Source organism: Dasypus novemcinctus, chromosome Y (assembly GCF_030445035.2).
Source record: "Dasypus novemcinctus isolate mDasNov1 chromosome Y, mDasNov1.1.hap2, whole genome shotgun sequence".
NCBI lineage: Eukaryota > Metazoa > Chordata > Mammalia > Cingulata > Dasypodidae > Dasypus > Dasypus novemcinctus.
The window spans coordinates 30,792,516-30,815,583 of NC_092216.1; the positions used below are offsets into that span (position 1 = coordinate 30,792,516).

The 23,068-nt window shown below is 36.6% G+C and overlaps 1 long non-coding RNA gene across 2 annotated transcripts in view; it reads left to right on the forward strand.

Moving 5' to 3' along the window:
- The first annotated feature begins 1,469 nt into the window (after positions 1-1,469).
- Positions 1,470-23,068, forward strand: part of LOC131277873 (uncharacterized) — a 60,530-nt gene continuing 38,931 nt past the window's right edge. The window contains exons 1-2 of one of the 2 annotated variants that reach the window (XR_011648070.1): positions 1,470-1,821; positions 6,761-6,901. This is a non-coding gene — a long non-coding RNA (uncharacterized lncRNA). Of the gene's footprint in view, positions 1,828-6,760; positions 6,902-23,068 lie in introns of both variants that reach the window. The other variant, XR_011648069.1, reaches the window with a different exon arrangement.

Consider the following 23,068-nt stretch of genomic DNA (forward strand, 5'->3'; position numbering starts at 1 on the left):
CAATCATGTATATGATGCTTAACTTCTATAAAAGCATTCAACATAGTTCACTACATTAAGAGAAATAAAAGAGAAAACCTTGTTATCTCAGTAGATGTGGAAAAGTACTTGATAAAATCTAGCCCAAAAATGAAAAACCATTTAAAAAACCTAGAAATAGACTATTCTTAATCTCACAAAGAATATCTATAATAAAACTTGTTTCCAACATTATAAGCATGTTGGGCTTTTGAAAACTTTCTGATATTCTATATAGGAATGCCTGCTACCATCATTGCTATTTAATTTATACTGTTGTGACTCAATTGTACAAGAAATTAAGACAAGTAATAAATGGCATATAAAAAGGAAGACATAAAATGGTCATTTCCAAATAACATAACCTTATATCTAGAAATTGCAAAATATTCTATAATTAGATTTAATAACTCATTACAAATTGGCTGGAAGGTCAATAATAAATCATTTGTATCACCATATTCTGGAAACAAAGGATAAAATTGAAAGAAGGTACCTTTTACAACGCCAATGAAACTATCCAATAACAGTCGTAAAATATGTTTAAAACCCTTACATTGGCAACTACAAAGCATTATTGAAAAAAGTTAAAGAAACCTTAGTAAATGGTGGCACATATCAAACAGAATACAATTGTTAAAATTCCACTAACTCCCAATTTTTCCATATATTAGATTAAATATAATTCCTCTTAAGATTGTAGGATTATTAATGTGAGTAATTCACACATTCTACATTCATAAGCAACGGGCCAAGGGTGAAACTCAACTTAAATTAGAAGAACCAAGTGGGAAGACTTAAGTCACCAAGTATGAAGAACTCTTATGGGATCTACTTATTAGAAAGCATGTTAGTGGCACAAGGGTAAATGAAATAATCAGCATAACAGGTTAAGGAGTTGAAAGCATATCCATAATTACGCAAGCATCTGACATAAGAAAAAAAGCAGACAGTGTGGTGCAGTGGGTCAAATGATGTGGCCTTTTTAATAAATGGTAATTTGTGAAGAGGTTGCCCAAAATGAAAAAAGAAATTTAGGATTCCAGTTGCACTCAATAAACCAACATCAATTCCACATAGATTGAAGGTATAAAAGTTATAGGTAAAAATAGAGGAATTAATTAAAAATACAGATTTTAGAAAAAAGATATAAACTGTAATTTGTGATTTACAATTGTAAGAGTTTTGTAAACAAGCCAAATTAAACTTTACTGTTAAAAATTAGTAAATGGGCTTTTTTCCTCCATGCCGCCCTCCCCTCCACAGGGGGTGCCTGCGCCTCCTGCGCGGAAGGCTGGGGTCTCAGCGCCCTGCCCAGCTCCCTCTCCTTTGCTCTCCCGGCCTCTTTCTCGGGGTCGGACTCCTCGCCCGCCGGCCTGGGCCTCCCTCCTGACCCTCCTCTGCGTCCCCGGGCGCCCCGCGCTCGTCCCCCCACCCCCCAACCCCTCCCCGCGCAGCTCAGCCTGGCTGGGCCGCGGAAGCCCGCCACGTGCAGTGGCGTTTGGGGGAGTCTCTGTGACTTCACGTCACGCCGCACCCTGAGTCGGAGCTAAGGGGAGAAAGAGTGAGAGTGGGAGCGGGGGGACAAAGAGGGGGAGACCGAGCCGGAGGCCGGAGAGGAGCAGAAGACGCCGCCCTGGACGGCTGGATTCGCAGTCCGCGGGGCAGCCGCGCTCTCGGCCCTCGGCACCCCCGGAGCCCCGCACTCCCCTCGGCCCGGCTTTCGGCACTTGCGGCGCAGCCCGCTCCTCGGCTCGCTGGAAGCCTTCCCGGGAAGCGGGGGGACGCGGACACCCACTCTCGGTAGGGGTGAGTGAAGGCCGCCTCTCCTGCAGGGGTGGAGATAAGGCGAGTCTGGAAATGTGTTCCACTTGGGAGAGTCTTCACCGTAGGGGATGTGTGGCTCCCGGCGCTGCGGGTTCCCCGAGGTAGCGCAGCTGGCGAACGGACCTGGCAAAGCCCTTTCCCTTCCTCCACGTCCGCACAGACACCAACACTCTATGGTGTGGAGAAGTCGAGCGGGAAGTTAAACTGTGGATGGCATTTAAAACTAGGCATCTTCCCTTAAATCTTGGTGCGGAGGCCACTGGGGCAGATCTTCAGGCCCAGGATTAGCATTCTCAAGATAAAGGGTCGGGTACAAAGTTTCCTATCTGAAAGATGAGCCCTCTTCCCATTGTCGCCCACTGGAAAAAACAAAAAACAAAAAATAAAAAACTGCCCTTTTAACTGGCTGTGTGTGACCTCTCAGGCCCAAGCAATTGCCTGGGAGCCAGGCCTCCGTGCCAAGCATGCACAGTGACTTTGGATCAAAATCCTTTAAATTATCACCAGTCAACTCCCATCTTGACTTCAGGAGATACGTTTTAAATGCGTGCAGGGGAGAGAGCTGTTTTCCAACTGGCTAAGAAAAAAATTGCAATTCCAAACGTGAGAAATATGCCAGTCTTTTTATTCCAATGTAATCACTTTAGTTTCCGAAAGGATTTTGAAATCAGTCATGGGCTAGTGTACTTTTCACTCTCTTTTGTGTGAGCATTATAGTTCACTAAAAAAAAAGCTGACTAAATGGGAAAAACGTTTACAATTATGGATTAAAATAACAGAATTCATAAATTCTTAAATATTTAATGAAAAATAACCTGCTTTAGAGAGATTTCTATGCACTATTCCTAGGTCATTAATAAGAATTAAAGGTGCTTTTTTATCACAAAAACTATCCATTTGGAGGAAATCCATCTAAAATCCAATACCAATAATATCAAGGAAACAAAGCACTTAAGCAAAAATAGACTGAGGAGTGTCGTTGATGTAACAAAGTAAGCACACAAAATTTCAATGATCAAACTTTCCCTAAAAGTTAAATAGCTACTTCATTTGTGGACTGTTTTACTTCACAAAACTACACTTAAATTATTCAGGTGCTTTATTCCTTAAATTAAGTATGTTTGTATTCAAATGATCCTGTAGCATTAATATTAATTCATTTTTTAAAAAGCTCAAACATTGTTAAAATTGAAACTACATTAAGTACTATTTTAATTTCCTTATATAATTACCCACTGCAAATTAATCTACTAGTTAATCTCACCAGTTAAATTCATTTACAACATGTGTTCTTGTGCTGCTTATTTTTAAACTTTCCATTACAGCTGTTGTTCTGAGTAACAGAGTAAATGGAAAAAGGTGAAATGTGAAAGGATTTGGAATTCTCAAAACTATGTACTTTTCCTACAGTGTTATTCTTAAGGCAATTGTCAGAAGTTATTTTTAAGCAAGTTGTTTTATTTCCTAGTATTTGCCTACCCACCTTGGCCAGTGTGATTCAGTGTGCTCCATTTGTTGTACGGTGCTTTTTAGCATGCTCACAACATAAAACTCAAGCTAGTCAAAACAAGAGTGCCTGGCATACACATTCCAAACACTGGACTTGAGTTTTTGGGGGTAGGGAACAACTTCCCATCAGGTAAAAGTTGTGCATCTCAATTTGAGAGAGCAGTTAGCCACTGAAGTCAGCCCAGAAGTCTGGCAACTGAATTTGCCAAACAAGGTTTGTCTTAACAGGGCGTGTTTAAGATTTGGCTGCCAGGATTTGGAGTTCTTCTTTTAAAAACTATCCCCCCTCCCCAATCCCCCCAATTATTTCCACTCAATTTATCTACCAGACCTGGCATTATATGAGCATGATATGCAGGTCTCAGAGCTTGCTTTGACTAGAAAATAAATTTCCAAATCACAAGAACACATAGGCATGAGCTAAGGAAGTCTCCTTGTCCTTTTTAATCCTTAGAGCCCAGCCCTCTGAGTTCTTGATGATTTCTTTTGTATTGCTTTGTTTGGTCTTCAGCACTGAAGCATTAGGGTTTGGAGAGAATGTGTAATAATTGGCTGACTTTACACTCAGCCGACCCCCCTTTTTTTTTTTTTTTTGTATATTTCATTCTTTTAAAAAATAAGCGCAGTTTGCAGTTCAAAAATTAATAAATGGGATTATTTCAAAATTAAGAATTCCTTTGCTTCATAAGACATCAGTAAGGTGGAAAGTGGCAATCCAGAATGTGGAAGAATGTATAAAATCTCCTACCAAAAAATGAGAACATGATAGGTGCCCAAAATAAAATTATCCAAAAGCTTGAACACATAATTCACAAAAGGATATACATGAGGCTAATAAACAAAGGAAAGTGTGCTGTACATACCCAGGCATCAGAGAAATGCAAACAAATCCATTGAGACATTATCACCACAAAACTGGCTAAGGTTTACATGACTTATAACATTAATTGTTGGTTAAGATGTAAAGCAACAACAAATAAATACCTTGCCAAGCAAAGTGTTTGGATACATTTTTGCAAGCACCTTGGAAATTTGGGACCAGTTCCAACAAAGACTGAATTTATTCTCAGTTTATAACCCAGCAATCCCCCACACCAACAATTTATATTCCACAAATTTAGATATGCATTACCAAAAGATACATGCTCATTTATATTTGCACAATTTAAAACAAACAAACAGAAACCACCCAAGCATCACCAAACCTAACATTAACAAAAGCATTTTGGAATGTTCATACAATGAAATAAAATACAGGAAGTAGCATAAATTAAATACAGTTATGATAAACAAAAGAGAAAAATAGCACCAACTTAGCATTGTATGATAGAAGGAGAGACAAAAAGAAGTAACACAAATAATTTTATTTATATGAATTACAAAAATGTGAAAATAATATGTTCTGATGCGTGTCAGGAAAATGGTTATCATTTGAGATGGTACTGACTAGATTGGGGCATGAGGGGACCTCTGGGGTTCTACCACAGCTCTTGATCTGGGTGCCAGTACACAAGTGTTCTTGATTTGCCAAAATTCATGAAGCTATCATTTTAATGAGAACATATTTTAGAATTTTAATAAACTCAATACAAGTGGCATGAAGAATTTTACTACTATGTCAGTAATTTCCAACAGAGAAGCCCAATAATAAGGGTGAGAGGATTAACCACGAACTACCTGATCTCTTTCCTGCCATTTTAGCAGGAAATTGTTGACAGCATCTGAGAAGACCTCCCCAAACATAGAAGTGGGATGGGTGGTGGAGGTGAGCAAAACACGGCCCCATGAGGGTCATCACTCTCTTTCCTCAATCCCAGCTTTTCCTTTACTCCTCACCACTCTCTCACAGGACAGGATGCTGGGAAATGTCTTTTAAAAAAGAAAATTACCTTGAAATCAAAGACATTAGTTTAGATTTGGTCATTTTGGGGGCACTTATGAAAGAAACAGCGTATGAGAAGGAGAAGGAGGGATATAAATTGAACTTAAATCAGTCCCCAAATAGTTTCAGTATACAATTTTTCAGGAAGTCTCTCACACCATTTCAGTGGAAGCTAGTCTCACCACCTGAGTCAAACAAATGTGCTGAACGTCATCTTTTCCTTGCAGAAAGTGTACAAAAATAGCAGACCCTTCCTGGTTTGATAACAGATATAGTCTTTCCAGAATCATAGAAAAGAATAAACAAAGTTTCCCAGCTAAAACATGGCAGAGTCAGGACATAAAAATGATTTTTAATTGTGGAGATTTGATAACAAATAAATTGTTTCTTAATATAACCATTTCATGACATAATCATTTGCCAATTCATCCTCAGTAGAGATCTGCTGAAGTGTGTGGGTGGGTGCAGGTTCTGAATTGGTATTGTCTAAGTTTTGGCAGGATAGCCTGACATTGTATTAAAAGACTATGTTAATAGTTTGGATTGTTTTCTTATTCACCAGAAAATATTCTTATTTTCTCATACAATATTCATGGCTTCTCTATAGTTGTGGGAATTGGAGAGGTCTGTGCAGATTTTTAAAAATATATATTTTTATTAGAGAAATTGTGAACTTACAGAACAATCATGCACATATGTGAAATTCCCATATAACACCCCTCCACAAATGCATGGCATTGTTGCAGGACATTTTTTGCAGATTACAAAATAATATCATCAGACTACTAGCACTAACTATGGTCTATAGCATGCCTTTGGTATTTTTTAGATACACCCCTATTATTATCATAGTACATCTTTGGCATTGATGCAAGAATATTACAGTATTGCTGTTAACTATAGTCTATAGGTTACATTCCCATGCTTCTCTGTATTATTACCACCTTTCAACTGTGATATATATTTGTTCTAGTTCATAGAAGGGCATTCTTGTATTTATACTATTAACCACAATTCTCATCTATCTCTGGGTTCACTATCTTATTTATTCCCTAGATTATTCTTGAGCTTTCTTTCAATTGACATTTACATCCCTAGACTACCCTTGTTGGAAACTGAGGCACAATGGCCTCACAAGGAGAGATGTGCTGTCTCCATGGCTATGCTTGCAACCTAAAGAATTCAGTAATTAAGAATTCTGGGCAAATGGGATGAAGTTGTTAAAGACTGAAAAGATGAGCACATACCTTTTGTAGTGAATAGAACACTTAGACTCTGTTCCTTGAGATAAGATTTTTTAAAATTCCTTAGACTATGGGTAATGCTGATAGTTAACTGCATTTTGCTGCTTGATGTCACATAGACTGGGGTATATAAACAGCCCCTTGTAAACAATAAAGTTGTCTGATGAGTCTCTACTTGCAGACCCCCTGATCCCAGCTCTCTTGTTCTTTCTTTCTCATTCTTTCTTTCTTTCTCTTTCAGTCTCCTTATTCTCTTTCTTTCATTCCCGATACCCTTCAGGTCCAAATCTCCAACAACTGGCACCCAATGTGGGACCCAAAGAAGTCAGTGAGTCTTCCAAATCAGTATCGGGAACCATGGAAAAGACCTCATTGAGGGTTGTGTGACATCCAAAGCAGTGTGACTCGAGTCTTCTTTTAAGTAAGTAACATTTTCTGTGAAGTCATCAAGAGAATGGGTAATCAAATGGGATGTGTGGAAGCATATTCACAAGTGTTAAAAACTTTACTGAAAGTTAATGGGGTGCCTGTAAAAAGTTATAAATTACTAGAGTTGTTTTCTTTAATACAAAAGCATTGTTGATGAGTCAATTGTAAACTGTATGTTTCTGTTAATGTGTTGTAATTGTTTTGTGTTTGTTCATTCAATGTCATGTATATTTTGATACCTCCAGATGGTGATATAAATTAATAAATAAAAGTTTTTAAAAGAGCTCTATTCAAATGGCCAAAAATTAAATAAGCGCTTATATTAATGCTTAAGTTTAAATGTTAATAAGATCTCTACAGTGATAAGTATTGTACGTTTTGATTCACAAAATTACTGTAAGTCTTTTCATAAAAAGTTGTTCTTGCCTAGATTGAAATGAATAATTTATTTTTCTTTACAGGATAAAATGAAGGATGTAAAACTTAAATGAATATTAAAGAAGGTTAAAAGTTTGTGGGAATGCTGGCTGAAATTTAATAAGTTTTTTCAAAAAGGTGTGTTTTGTCCTAAAATAAGATGGCTAATTTTCATAAACTCAAGGGACCTAAATGCATGTGGCAAGTTGTAGAAGGTATTGTGGTAACTTTAAGTAAGGGAATGTGTTCTGTGCAGGTAAAATTTGTCTTAAAATAATATAATTATAGTCTATATGGTTATAAAGAATTATAAGAAGTTTAATGAAGCATTGTTTAAATTAGGGTATTTAAATGGCTAATTCCAAAAAGTCATTCTTAAACAAAAACTAACTTAATAATAATAAAAGGTAATTTTATAACAGGAAAGCTTGTCAGCAGCCAGCCTCCCCTGCCAACTTGCTTCTAAAAGACTGTTTCTGGTATTGCATGTTACTGAGTATTTAAAGTGAAGAAAAGTTCATTATTTTAACAAGATTGTTTAGTGTTGATGGCAATTGCATGTTGTAAGAAGTTTGCCTGGTAACTTAGTATGTGGGATATATGGAATGTGTTTTTATTGATAAGGAAACAGGCGATGATTTTGTCCTAAGATAAAATGATTGATTATTGGGAAAGAATAGAGTGTGCGACAAAACCTGAGTGAATACTGAAAGTGTAGAAGGTTCATGGAAAAGAAATTTTTATGATTTAAGTGGAGTAAGATTTGATGGGTCTGTCTATAAAGTTTTAAAAGGTTTAGTATCAAATAGTATACTAATGCAAAGATAAAAATTTTGTCCTTTTTCAAAGTCTCTCAAGTCATTAGTCTGTCTTAGTAAGTTTTCTGAATAATCAGTATACAAAGAAATCTGTTTTATCAAAACAGCTTCTTGTGCTTTAACCTCATTTCCTCAGTGTCTGAAGAAGAAAGGGTCTTATCTCTTTTAAAGGAAAATAATGTTCAAACCTGCTTTCTCAAAGCCAAATCCTAAAAAGTAGCTTTTTATTTCAAACTAGTTACAAAAAATTTGTTCTTTTACCTTGAAAGAAAAATTAAGGTAATAAAATAGTTAAGTTCATTTAATATGTTATAAGTTGAGAGTTTTAAAAGTGTTATAAAATTAACAAGATTTTTTAACCCCCTGTTAAAGTTGTATGAGTAAAATTTCAAATGAGTACTTAAGAGTGTATAAATTTACCAATATTTCAGCATAATATTAAACAAGTACAAGGTGGTTTATTTACGGTTTTCATTATTATAAAAAGATATGTGTCACAAAACAACCTCTTATAAATTAAAATAACACTGTAGTATGCAATAGTTCCCAATATTGCTAGTTCGTTGCAAGAAATTAATGTCCAGCTATGTCACTATCACTTTGTTTTAAAACATGCTAAGACTTTCTTCAGTATTTCTTTAGGCAAGTCAAGCTAGCCTGCATTCTCCTACCTGTAGAAAAGTCAACAATGGACTTTTGCAGTGCTTCCCCAAGGCTGCATGCATAGCCCAGCCATCTGTCCTGGCATGGTGATAATAATCTAGCTGCATAGAAAAAAACTGGTGGCTGAAACTCTACTGATGACATTATGTTAACCAGTAATCCTTTTTTCAGAATGAAAAGAAACATCAGAGACAATAGTATGTTATCTTAAGAGCCTGAACTAGGCAAACAATTTGGACAGGCTGCAAAGTCCCTGCTGCTCTATCAAATTCCTAAATGTGGTTTGGTTGGGTGGGATAAAACTATGCCCTCTGTTGTAACTGATGGAATGCAATATTTTCTCATATTAATAGAGTTTGTAATATTGTTGAAGTACTGAAAATATTGCATCCCTCATTTAGCTCAAATATTAAAACCATTGTATGTATTAAATGGGAAAGGTCATTCATGGAAGTAGGAAAACCTCCAACAAGCTGCTTTAAATAATCATAAAAGGAAAGTAAATTGTGGACATTAACTTAGCCAATGAATTGGATGTAGCAAGCACCAATATTGGTTTTGGGTGGAGTTTGTGGCAAAAACAAAATTTTAAACAAGTACCCCTTGGGTTTTAATCACAATTCTGAAAAGAGGCCAAAAGCAAAATATAAAAAAGCAATTGTGTGCAGCATGGGAGGTCCTGCTAAAAGTGAAAGACTTAACCCAATAGTGTTTGGTCACTCTAAAGACTGCCATTCTGGGAAGCGGACTTGGCCTAGTGGTTAGGGCATCCATCTACCACATGGGAGGTCTTCATTTCAAACCCTGGGCCTCCTTGACCTGTGTGGAGCTGGCCCATGCACAGTGCTGATGTGTGCAAGGAGTGCCGTGCCACTCAGGGGTGTCCCCCATGCAGGGGAGCCCCCCACACAAGGAGTGCACCCCATAAGGAGAGCTGCCCAGCATGAAAGAAAGTGCAGCCTGCCTAAGAATGGTGCTGCCCACATGGAGAGCTGACACAACAAGATGACCCAACAAAAAGAAACACAGATTCCTGTGCCATCTGACAACAACAGAAGTGGACAAAGAAGAAGATGCAGCAAATAGACACAGAGAACAGATAACTGGGATGGGGGGAAGGGGAGAGAAATAAATAAATAAATCTAAAAAAAAAAAGACTGCCATCCCTATCCAGGGGTAGATTGCAAATACTAAAAACAAGACAGAAATGATGGACTGTTGTAAATCACCCTCAGATTATGAAAAAAACATCTGAGATACCTGCTAGTAGTAACAGGTGACTGTCATTTCCCTGCTCACTCCACTAACATCCCTTTTAGGACTGTTGATGCAAATGCCTTTGTGAAGATCCAGGGCCCTACCACTGAAACCTGAGAAAAGGCAGAAGTGGCTCCACCTAAAGGTGAACATCGATGAGCCATGGCCAGAAGAAGAAAAGGCATCTGGATACCGGTGACAATGACATGGATTTGGCAGTCATCTTCTGAAAGTCAATTATCGCTACATAAGAATTCTTGAAATGGACTAAACACTTTATTGGACTGCTTATTATAAGCATTTTAGGACTAATTGGAATCATTACAGCTGCTGCTACTGCTGTGGTAGCTTTCCATGAAAGTACAAACACAACAATATGTACATGATTGGCATAAAAATGCTAGTGATTTGTGGCATAGCCAAGAGCACATTGATGAGCAGTTAAATAATTGGATTAATGAGTTAGAATCTGCTGTTTTGCATATTGGAAATAATTGTATAATTTAAACTTGTTAAGGGGATTGAAATGTGATTGGAATGAAAGCAAATTTTGTATTACTCCTCTTGCCTATAATTCATCCAATATAGAATGGAAAAAATTAAGAATCATTTACTAGGCCATAAAAGTAATATCTCTCTGGAAATAATTGAATTACAAAGGAAAATATTAGAAATGTCTCAAAATCAAATTCATGTAGCCAATGATAAGGATATTTTCTCAGATATGATTTCACATATTACAAAATTTAACCCAGTTAATTGGTGGAAATCACAGCATTTCCTGACAGCTTTAGGAATAGGGCTCATCATGTTTGTTCTGTTGCTCATGATCCTTGCCTGTGCTGGACAGTGCTTTCGAAGAAAGTTGCAAAGCGTAACAGCCATGGGACATGAGAATAATCTGGTGCTAGCAAAAGCACTTCAATAATTCACCCAAGTCAAAGAGCTTGGCTGGTAGTCAAAGATGGGTAAGACTCTCAGAGGAGGGCAACCTAAGACAGGCATGGTCACCTCGACAAAAACAAAAAGAGGGAGATGTTGGAAACTGAGGCACAGTGACCTCACAAGGAGAGACGTGCTGTCTCCATGGCTATGCTTGCAACCTAATGAATGTGATAATTAAGAGTTCCCAGCAGATAGGATGAAGCTGTTAAGAAAAGCTGAAAGAAAAGATGAGCACATACCTTTTGTAGAGAATAGAACACTTAGACTTTGTACCTTGAGATAAGATTTTTTAAAATTCCTCAGACTATGGGTAATGCTGATAGTTAACTGCATGTTGCTGCTTGATGTCACGTAGGCTACATGTTCCTGCTTGTTGTCACATAGACTGGTGTATATAGAGAGCCCCTTGTAAACAATAAAGTTGTCTGATGAGTCTCTACTCACAGACCAACTGATCCCAGCTCTCTCTTTCTTTCTTCTCTTTCTTTCACTCTCCTTTTTCTCTTTCTTTCATTCCCAATACCCTTTGGGTCCAAATCTCCAACATACCCTTTTCAGCCACAATCCCATTTATGAATCAGCTTCATTAGTTCTACTCACTATAATGTGTTACCATCAACTTTATCCATTTCCACACTTTTACAGTCAAGTTAATTACAGCTTCTACATATATTAAGCATCAGTACCCCTTTTCAGCCTTCCTTTTGCAAAATTTTAATTAAGATTAGTATGAAACATAAAGCCTGTATTGTAAATTATACATTTTATTTAATTTCTCTTATTAAATTGCATTACTGGTTTTTCATCACTCACTAGGTATAGAGTCAAATTGGGGTCAAGATTCAATAGTGTAACTTTCACAATATTGATTCAACAAAGAAGTTAATAGAGGAAAATATTTTCTTAGAAGTCAGAAATCGAATTCTAACTTGTCATATCTTCTATTGGTGTAACATATATGAAGGGGGATGTACTGTGACAAAGTGAGTCAACTGCATAGTGGGAATAGTACAAATGAAATCTCTGTTTTTAATGTAAGTTGCAAGTTTGAGAGTCCCCAGAACCACCATCAATGTTTCATGGCTTGCTAGAAGGACTCCAAGAACTCACTGAAAACTGTTAAATTCAGAGTTATAGTCTATTAACTGGGATAGGACATAGATTAAAGTCAGTCAAGCAAAGAGACACATAGGGCAGAGTTCAGGGGAAAAAAAATATGGAGCTTCCTATTATCCTCTCCCCAAGGAGTCAAGAAAGTGTTATTTTGCATGCATTTAAGTGTGACAACACTAATAGATATTGCAAACAAATGGAAGTTCATGTGAGCCTTAGGGTCCCATCATGTAAGCAGGGGTCCCATCATGTAAGCAGAACTGATCTCAGTCTACATCTGCCAACCTCCCTGGAGGCTGACTAATACTACATAACCCAAGATACTACCTAAATCAAATTGTTATCTCTCTGACCAAGGTCCACAGGTCAACAAGGACACTTCTATCTACCACAACATTTCTAGGACCTAGATAATACCTCACAGAAGCAAGGGCAAAACTCAGGATTCTCTTGGGTAAGGTTTAATTGTTTACCAACAGATGGTATGATATACAAAATCCATTCTTGCATAATTTCCTTTTTAATGGATACCCATGAGATAATATTAAGCACTGTGAACCTTACAACATTTATATAACGCATTAAAGGGTAACTATATAGCAGTTCAACCATATATAACATTTTTTCTTATATTTTGTTGATATGCAGAAATTTTAACAAGGGAAGGTTGGAAATTATTGCCAATACAGTGCTTATACATTTTAGATGTATCCCAAATTAGGGATGGACATAGTGATACATTTAGATCATATTTCATTTTTATTCACTAAGATTTAAAATGAGAAACATATTGAATAGGAGACAACATTCAAGAAAATATATTTCCCCAAAGAAAGTAGAAGGAAATAGTGTAGCAAAGATATTTTTGAATTAAACAGAAAGGAATTTAGAATACATTCAGGGAGAAAAGAACTAATTAATTAATATTGAGTTGTGAGGAATTTTCATTACTTCTGAGACTCAGAGTCTTACTTCATAATTTGGTCTGCAATGTTGAAAGATATAAATGTTCATTTTGATTCCAGTTTTTCAACAATATATGAAATTTATACTTGATTGGAGCCCACAAAGAAGAGTTCATGATCAAGTCAGTATCTCTTCCAATCATAATTGCACACAAACAACAGTAATACATAGAAACACATGCACAAAGTCACAAACAGAGCACACAAGCCTGCCCTCTTTTTAAGTTGAAGAGCAACAACATAGTGAGCCTATAATTTATTTAGTTTATTTAACCAGTTAAGTCATCTCAGAGACTCAAACTGTGTTTAATTCCAAGTCTAGTCATATGGTAGTTCTATACTGAGCTTTCTGGGGATCTTCCAAACTGTTTTCCACAAGACCTGTGTCACTTTATATTGCAACCAGCAAGGAATGAGTCTTCTTCTCTATGTACATCCTCTCAAAAACTTATTGTCAGGAAGCAACTGTAGCTCAATTTGTTGGGTACCTGTCTACCATATGGGAGGACCTGGGTTCATGTCCCAAGGCCTCCTTGTAAAAAGGCAGGCATGTCCACATGCCACAGAGAGCCACGAGCCATGCACTGCAGTATGCCGCCAGCCCACAAGCGCCGTGGAGTTCCACCCAGCCTGCAAGCACTGCAGAATGCCAACTCAGCAAGGTGACCCAACAGAAAGGGAGACCAGCAAAAACACAGAAGAGCACGCAGCAGATGGACACAGAAAGCAGACAGCAAGCAAGGTGCAAGGGGGGGATAAACCAAAACAACAACAACAACAACAAAACCTTTATTCATTTTTTTAAAGATTAAGAATACCCATTCAATTTAATATGAAAGGGTTTTGTTTTGCCTGACCCTGATTGCAGATTATGTTGAGTACCTTTTCATTTGTTTGCTCACTATTCTCTATCTTCTTTGGAGAGATATATCTTCATGTCTTTTACCCAATTTTTGACTGATTGTCATTTTCTTAAATTGAAAGATTTCATTATATATACTGGATATTAATCCTTCATCAGATGTGTGCTTTCTAAATATTTTCTCTCATTGTATAGGCTGTCATTTATCATTTATGATAGTCTTTTGAGCAAAAGGAATTTTAAATTTTGATGATTTCCCATTTACCTGTTTCCTTTTTGTTAACAAATCAAATTTATTGATACATATTAAAGGTACTTGTTATAATCATTAAAAAAAAGTCCAAGTCTAATGTTTAAACCTCTAAAAATCTTAACTTCATTAGTTAGTGTGAGAAGGTGACGATCTGATTACACTTGGGAAGACTATAATGTCATTACATGAGCAGAAAGTTTTTCACAATGAATCCTTAGGGAAATTAACTTTCCTCCACTTTGTCCCCTCCTAATTACATTTCCATGGATATTTACATTCTTGCCTGTAGTAACAGATTTGTTTGCAGAATTGTTTAAATTACTATTAATATATCCATGCATTGTCAACAACCAGACTCAAATTTATTTTGAAAATTGCAACTAAACAGTTATAAAACTAAAAGTTAGAATGCTTTAATCTGATGTTTATGTGATTATTTTGCAAATTTTAGTCAGAATCAAATTAGTTTCCAGAAGATTTTTTAGCAGAGACTACACTAAACTTATTTCATAATTATGACTACATGTCTGTTAACTCCATTACTGCCTTGGAAGTTGGGAAAGTAATACACGAGTGGCAATACATAAATATATTATTTGGGAAGAAGTTCATAGTATTTTAATAAGAAAGTTGTAAGTTTATCAACCAATCATACATAAAATACAGGATTCCCATACACCAGCCCACCACCAACAGTATGCATTGGTGTGGAACATTTGTTAGAATTGGTGATAATACTCTTTAGTAATTATACTCTTTTATAACAGTAGTTACCTCTGTTGCAATTGATAAAAACTTATTAAAATAGCACTATTAGCTATGGTCCATAGTTTATATTCAATTAATATTTTTCCACATTCCACTTATTATTAACATATTGTATCAGCATAACATCTTTGTTATAATTCATGAAAAACAGTCTTATACTTGTGCAATTTACTATAATTCATCTCTACAAAAGGATGCATTGTGTTACAGTCTTATGCTTTACCTTGAAATTATGATTCTAGTAACATATGACCTAAAGTTTTCCCTTTTAACTACATTCACCTATATAATTTGGTGTTGTTAATTACACTCAAGATAATAGGCTACCATTACCACCATCCATTTGCAAACCTTTATAATAAACTTAAATAGAAATTTTTTACAGATTAAGCCTCAACTCCCCATTCTGTAACAACAATCTATCCCCTTATAACCTACATAATACATTCTAACTCTTTGTGTTTGCTTATTATAATTTCTTTATATCAAGAATAATACAATATTGGTCCTTTTCTTTCTGGCTTATTTCAGTAAGCGTAATGTTTTCAAGGTTCATCCAAGTTTAGCATGCATTAGGACTTCATTCCTTGATTTGGCTGAATATTAATCCCTTGTGTAAACATATACCATATGTAGTTTATCCATTCATCTGTTGATGGACACTGAGTTTGCTTCCAAGTCTTCGCAGTTCTGCAATTGTGAATAATGCCTCTATGAACATTAGTATGCAAATATCTGTGTGAGTTCCTAATTTCAGTTCTTCTGAGTATATTCCTAGTAGTGTGATTATCAGGTCATATGGTAATTCTCTATTAACCATCCTGAGGAATTATCAAACCCTGTTCCACAACAGCCACACCATTTTACATTGCCACCAGCAATGAATGAATATTCCTATTTCTCTACAACTTCTCCAAAACTTGTAGTTTTCCTTTTTATTTTAGTAACAGCCATTCTAGTAGGTATGAAATAATATATCATTGGGGTTTTTATTTCATTTCCCTAGTAGCTAGTGATGTTGTGCATTTTTACATGTATTTTTTTCTTCTTTATTTCTTTTAAATGTTACATTAAAAAAATATGAGGTCTCCATATACCACCCACCCCCTTCACCCCATTCCTCCCACATCAACAATCTTTTCCATCATTGTGGCACATTCACTGCACTGGTGAATACATTTTGGAGCACTGTTGCACCACATGGACAGTGGTCTACATTGTAGTCTACACCCTCCCCCAGTCCACCCAGTGGGCCATTGTGAGACACACAATGTCCAGCATCTGTCCCTGCAGCACCACCCAGGACAACTCCATCCTGAAAATGTACCCACATCATATCTCTTCTTCCCTCTCCCTACCCTCAGGAGCTACCATAGCCACTTTCTCCAACTCAGTACTACAATTTCTTCCATTACTAATCACAATAGTTCCACAACAGAACACTAGTAAGTCCACTCTAATCCAAACTCTATTCCTTCATCCTGTGAACCCTGGGATGGTTATGTCCAGTCTCTCTCTACATCAAGAGGAGACTTAGACTCCATATAGATAATGGATGCAATTCTCCTGCTTGCAGTTGTAGACATTCTTGGCTCCCTGGTATGGTGGTTGATCTTCTTCACCTCCCTGTTAGCCAGCCAGGGTAAATTCAATAAACCAGAGGGTAGGAGTTGCAAGTCCACTGGGGTTCAGGGCCTGGCTGTCACATGGACAGTCCAGAGATTCACCAACCCAATACCAACCACAGGCCCAGTAAAAGTAACAGGAGAGGCATGTGTAGAAAGGTCATATCTGAATAAAACTCTGTCACACTCAGGAACACAAACTCCAAAGTAAGGCCAACTGACATAACACTGAACTCCAGAGCCATCTCCCATGACTGTAGAACCTGTGGGTCTCTATAGCCCTCATGAGAACCAATACCTGGGTTTCTATCTACTTTGGCTGTCTCTGCTACCCTGCTGAGGTGTGTGTAAGTGTTATCCCTTTGATGACTTCCCAACTCTTTTTTTGGAGACTCAGCCATATAAACTCATTTGTCCTTTCCATTTTCCCCCTTTATCCAAAGTCAAAAAGCAGTTTTTAACACCTGATAGTACATTTAGGCTGAGATATTCTGCTCGTCTGAGTTGACCCTTTTATTCTAGGTCTTTTTCTAGTTACATCATCAGCTGGTGCTTGGTAGTAATGCCTCAGCACCAAAGAGGCTTATCCCCAGGAGTCATGTCCCAGACTGGGTGGGGGGGGTTGGAATGAAGGTAATGCATTTACATGCTGAGTTTGGCTTACAAAGTCACCACATTTGAGCAACATGGAGGGTCTCAGGAGGTAACTCTTAGGCATGTTGCAGCTCTAGGCCTAGATCATATTTCAGGCACACAGGCTCATAATCATAGCCATCAGAATCAAGGGCTCATTGTTGGACCATCTGTCTTTATTGGTCTTTGCCCTTGCACTTGGGGGATTGTTGCTCTTCCATTTGGGGAATGTGATAGAGCTCCCCTGACTAGGAGCTCAGCACTCCCTCAGTTGTTTTTAACTGAAACCACTATGAAAATATCCAAACGTTTTTATGTACCCTGTATAACATTCCCTGGAGAACTCCCTCCCAAACATGTGCCCCTATCAATAACACCCCACACCAGTTTTCCTCCCCTGCTGTAGTTGAAGCACTCTGTAGTCCAAAACTTCCTTAAAAATGAAGCCTAATATATTGCCAGGTTCCATTAATAGTAAAATGGAATATAGTGATGGGTTTAAAGATTAGATATAAAATACATACTACTTTAGAAAACTTAAATAAAGGACAAATAAATTGGGGTATCAAAAAATGAAAAAATGAAAAAGCTTTGTTTTTGAAATTTTGCCTTTCATCACTGCTATAGGTGTTGCCCTGTATGTACAGTGGTAAGAAAATTTCTTTCATTTCTTCATCAGTGTCTACATCCTTTATTTTTTTCCCTAATTATTAAGTTTTTCTTCACATAAGTTTTAGGTCACAGTAATTCACATATACAATATATAGTACTCCTACATATCCAACATCAAACCCTTTAGCCCTTCCCAAACAATGATCTTTTTACATGTTCATATTATATTTGCTCCAGCTGATGTACAGATATTGAAACAATAGCTTTCAAACATGGTTGCATTTGGGTTTACGTTATGGTTTATATTTTAGACTATACAATTTCCAAAATTTTAGTTATCTTATGTTTTATATTATGATTTCCATTTTAGCCTATAGACTTTTATATATTTTTGGTATAATTTAACATGTCCTATATCCATCATTGCATGATCCTGTGGAACACTTCCATTGCTCTACAGTTACACTGATTCCATCTATTCAATACCTCTTTCCCCCTCCCCTCAGAGCCCACTGTGACAATCAATCTTCATTACTTGAATGACCATATTCAGAGATATTTGCAACAATGTTGAGGGCTTGACATACTCGACTGCCCTAACCCATTGGGAGTCACCAATTTTCTTGAGAGAGACAATTCCTTCTGTTTGAGAACATCGGTTCTCCCCAGGATGTGGGTATACCTTCACTCTCATTGTATGGGTCTAGTGAAATATATATCCTCTTCAGAGAAATGTCTATTCAAGTCTATGCCCATTTTTTTTTTGTCTTTTTATTGTTGAGTTGTTGGATTTATTTATATATTCTGGATATTAAAACCTTAATGGATAAGTGGTCCTCCAAATATTCTCTCCCATTGAGTTTGTTTTTTCAATTTCATGACAAAGTCTTTTGATGCACAAAAGTTTTAAATTTTCTTTTCTTGCTTGAGCTTTGGTTTCAAAGTCCAAGAAACCATTGTTCAATGCAAGATCCCAAAGATGCTCCAGTATATTTTTTTTCTAGGAGATTCATGGTTCTGGTTTTTACATTTAGTGATTTATGTATTACTTTTTTATTTGGTATGAGATGGGGTCCTCTTCCATTCTTTTCACATGGATATCCAATTCTCCTAGTTCTATATGTTGAAGAATCTATTTTTTTTCTCAATTGAATAGACTTGACAGTATTTTACAAAATCAATTGTCATACCACTACCTTCTTGTCTCCATGGGTCCAGATGAGAAATCATCTGATCATGATTTTAGATGAGAAATCAACATTTAATCTTATGGAACAACCCTTATATATGGTAGATCTCTTTTCTCATGTGCTTTCAGGATTCTGTTTGTCTTGAGCTTTTGACAGTCTGAGAAGTATGTGTCTCAGAGTAGGTCTGCTAGGATTTATTGGGCTTGGAGTATATTTTGTTTTCTGGACATGTATATCCATATCCCTAATAATTTTCAGTGGTTATTAGTATATAATTACTGAATAATTTTCAATGATTATTTCCTCAAACACTTCTACTGCCCCACTTTCCTTTCTCTTCTCCCCTTGATTGCCTATAATAGATGTTTGTGGCTTCATTTTATCTTTCAATTCTCTGAGTTCCTGATGAATTTTTTCCATTTTGTCTTTTCTGTCTACACAATTCCAGATGCCCTATTTTTGATGTTACTGATTCTTTCCTTTGTTCAAATCTGCTGTTATGGGCTTCTAGTATATTTTTAATTTCATGCATTATGTCTTTCATCACTGTGAGATCTGTTTTCTTTTTACATATGTTTACAATTTCTTCTGTATGTTCCCCAAGCTTCTTCTTGTTATCCTTTATCTCTTCCTTCATTTTATTGAGTTGATTAACGATAGTTCTTTGAACATCCTTGATTAGTTGTTCTACATTGTGTCTTTCCTCCTGCTCTTTTTGAGAGAATTTGCCAAGACTCATGCCCGTCAAGAAATACTAAAGTTGGGGAGCAGATGTGGCTCAAGAAGTTGAGCTCCTACCTCCCACATGGGAGGTTCTGGGTTCAGTTCCCAGTGCCTCTGAAAGAAAAAACAGACAGTGAGCAGACAATGATCAAGAACAACAAGCAAAAACAATGAGCAAACAGATGAGAGAGTCATTTCAGGGGGAAGGGAGAAGAACTACTATAGGCACTTCTGCAAGTTGAAAGGAAGAAACAAGAGATACAGGATTAGAGCAGAGTATAGAAAGGAAGATGATTGGTTAGAGTAAAAGGATAAAAATGAAATAAAAATAAAATATAACACATATAAGGCTAAAGAAAAAATGACGGAAGTACTGCCTTTACAGTAATAACATTGAATGTTAATAGATTATACTCTCCAATCAAAAACACAGATTTCCAGAATGGATAAGAAAATATGATCCATGTATATTCTGTTGAGAAGAAATGCATAAGACTTCAAAGGGAAGGTGGTGAAGACCCCCTTTATGTTCCACAAACTGGGAACAGCTGTGTCTGTGGTGGTGGAGTGAGGACCTGAGTTCCAGGGGCAGTGAGACAGACTCTGCTCTCGATGTGGTCCTAAAGGAATGGCACAGCACACCAGACAGATGGCTCAGTGGATGAAGGGCAGACTATCTTCTAACAACTGTACAGAGGGCAGGTTCCAGGACATGGAAGACTTGATCTTCTGAGCTACTCAGCAATGCCTTCCTCCCTCTCCCTTGGAAGCTGAAGGATACCGGGTCTTCAAATCCCCGGTCCATCCCCTCTGGTCACAATGACTTGCTTCTAGAAGGAGTATCAGAACCTGGAGTGGAGACTGCCATTGTCCTCAGGTCTCTCCTAAAGTTATATTTCTCTGTAAAAAATAAAAAACGAGGGGGGATACTGTGACAAATGTTGGGAAATCAAGACAGGAATTTGAGGTACTAGTTGTAATCACATTAGATATAATCTTATAATCACTGTGATAAAGCAGAACACTTTGGCTGCGAGTATTGATGAAGATAATGAGATGTCAGAAGGCACTGAAATATAGAGCAAGGAACAGGAAGGATAAGAAGGGCTAGTCAAGAGACTCAGGAAAGTTGCAGCCAATGTACTTGACAAAAAATGATGCTGGGTAAATGTCTTTCCAGTAATGGTTATTTAGATGATGAGACAAGTGTTCCATTTCAAACAAAGAGAAAAATTGGACAAAATACAAAATAAAATGCTCTTCAAAACCTCAGAGCAAGAAGAAAATGCCATTGGAAACAAAGGGATAAAGATTTGGGGTTAGAAGTATATTGAAGAAAAGTATATCAGGAAATGGAAGCTTTTCCCCAAGTATCTGTCTATTCTGAAAGCGGGAATGGAGGTGCAGAGAATCTAGGTAAGTTTTTGAGAAGACACAGAGAGTTTGTGGAAGAAACACTGGCTTTTAAGTTTTATACCTTAAGATTAAGCCAAAATGACTTCACTCTAAGAATAAGCCAAAACCAAAGTACATCAGTGCTTCCAGGTACTGTCATATGTTTGAAAGTCCTCAATCCAATTAGGCTATGTGAAATAATGTCCACAGTGATTTAAAGAAGTAAAAGTGCATTATCCAAACAAGAATACAGTATATTCTAGTTGTCAATTTGTCTCTGAAATATTTCTTGCTCAGCATCCAGCACACATACACAGAAAACCAACCATACAGGAAAATGATACCATGTGATAAAAATAAAAAAAAAGATCTATTGGGGGTGAAAGATAGTGAAGTTTTCAGAGACAGATTTAATATAACTATGTTTAAAATATTCAAGGAAGTAAAAGCAATGATTGAGAATGTTGGAACAGAACAGAAAATTCTAGAAAATCAACAAATGAACTTTCTACAAACTGAAATTAAGCACTCACTTGTTGCTTATAACAGCATTTAATAGCAGTATAAGAGAGAGATCAATCAGAAGACTATATGCAGAATTAAACACAGCCAAAACCATGGAAAATACAGAAAAGTCCATAAGTATAAAAAGGAAACAGTAAAATACCACAGAGAGGAAACAGAGAATGTGACATAACCAATAATTAAAGAGATAATGGCTGATAATTTTCCAGTATATTCCATTTCTTTTACAATTTTCATATAAAATGTCCAAAAAATAATAATATGCAGTACATGGAAAGACAGGATGGGGCAAAAAACTGTGAAATATGGAAAATCAAATTGTTCAAAATGTAATTCACTTAAGAAAAGGCTTTCATTTCCCATTGCTCTGTATTTTCACATGTATAATGAATTAGGTGTCTGTATGTGTTTTGATCTCCATTTGTATTCTCAATTTCTTATATTCACAAAGACACTGGCTTAATTACATAGAGAATTGCTGTGGAAGGAATGGCTTCTTTCCTACTATTTCATCACAGATTCACTTGATATTCTTTTCCCTTGGAATTTCCATACATATTTTAGAATCAATGTTATTGATTGAATATTAAGTATTCCAATTCAAGAACCACATATACTTTGGGTATTGATCTGCCTTGAGTAGGTTTTTTACAAATCAAACTCAAATGGACATATCTATTCATGTGTACCTATTGTATTTCAAGATATAATTCAATACTTCAGAGGTGTGTATAAACACCATTTTACTTTATCTCCCTGTGAAGCAGAAGGTCATCTGAATGTTTACACACCATGGGAAAGTAGTTCCTGTTAACTGGCAAAGGTAACCTCCTTTTCCACTTGCAGTTTGGGAAAACCTGCAATGTTTGTTATCAGTCTTCACAATGAAATGAAGCATCATTGAATTATTATTTGATAACCTCACAGTTACATGCTCTCTTGTAGAGAAAGCTCTAGAGTATTATATATTGTCTTAAGTGGACAAAATGTATGAATTTTGACTCCAAAAATCGATCACTTTTTCTTTTCAGCATGCAATATGCATACATCCTTATCCCTATCCCTATCCCTATCCCTATCCCTATCCCCTAACCCTAGGTCTAGCCCTAGCCCTAGCCCTAACCCTAACCTCATTTTCTGTAAGTTGAAATTTTTCTTTCAATTTCCATAAAGAATAAAATGTAATATTAAAATGTCTTTATGGTATTTATCCTAAGTTGTTGTAGTTTAATAGTAAATTATCAAGCACACCCAGATGCAATGGAAACCCAAAATTCAATCCTGTAACTGTGGGGTTATCGCATATTACACAAATGTACTCCTGGAGCCTTAAGGGTACCTTAGCCTGGATCAATGTACTTCATGTGATGAAAAAGGAGTAATAACCTAAATATA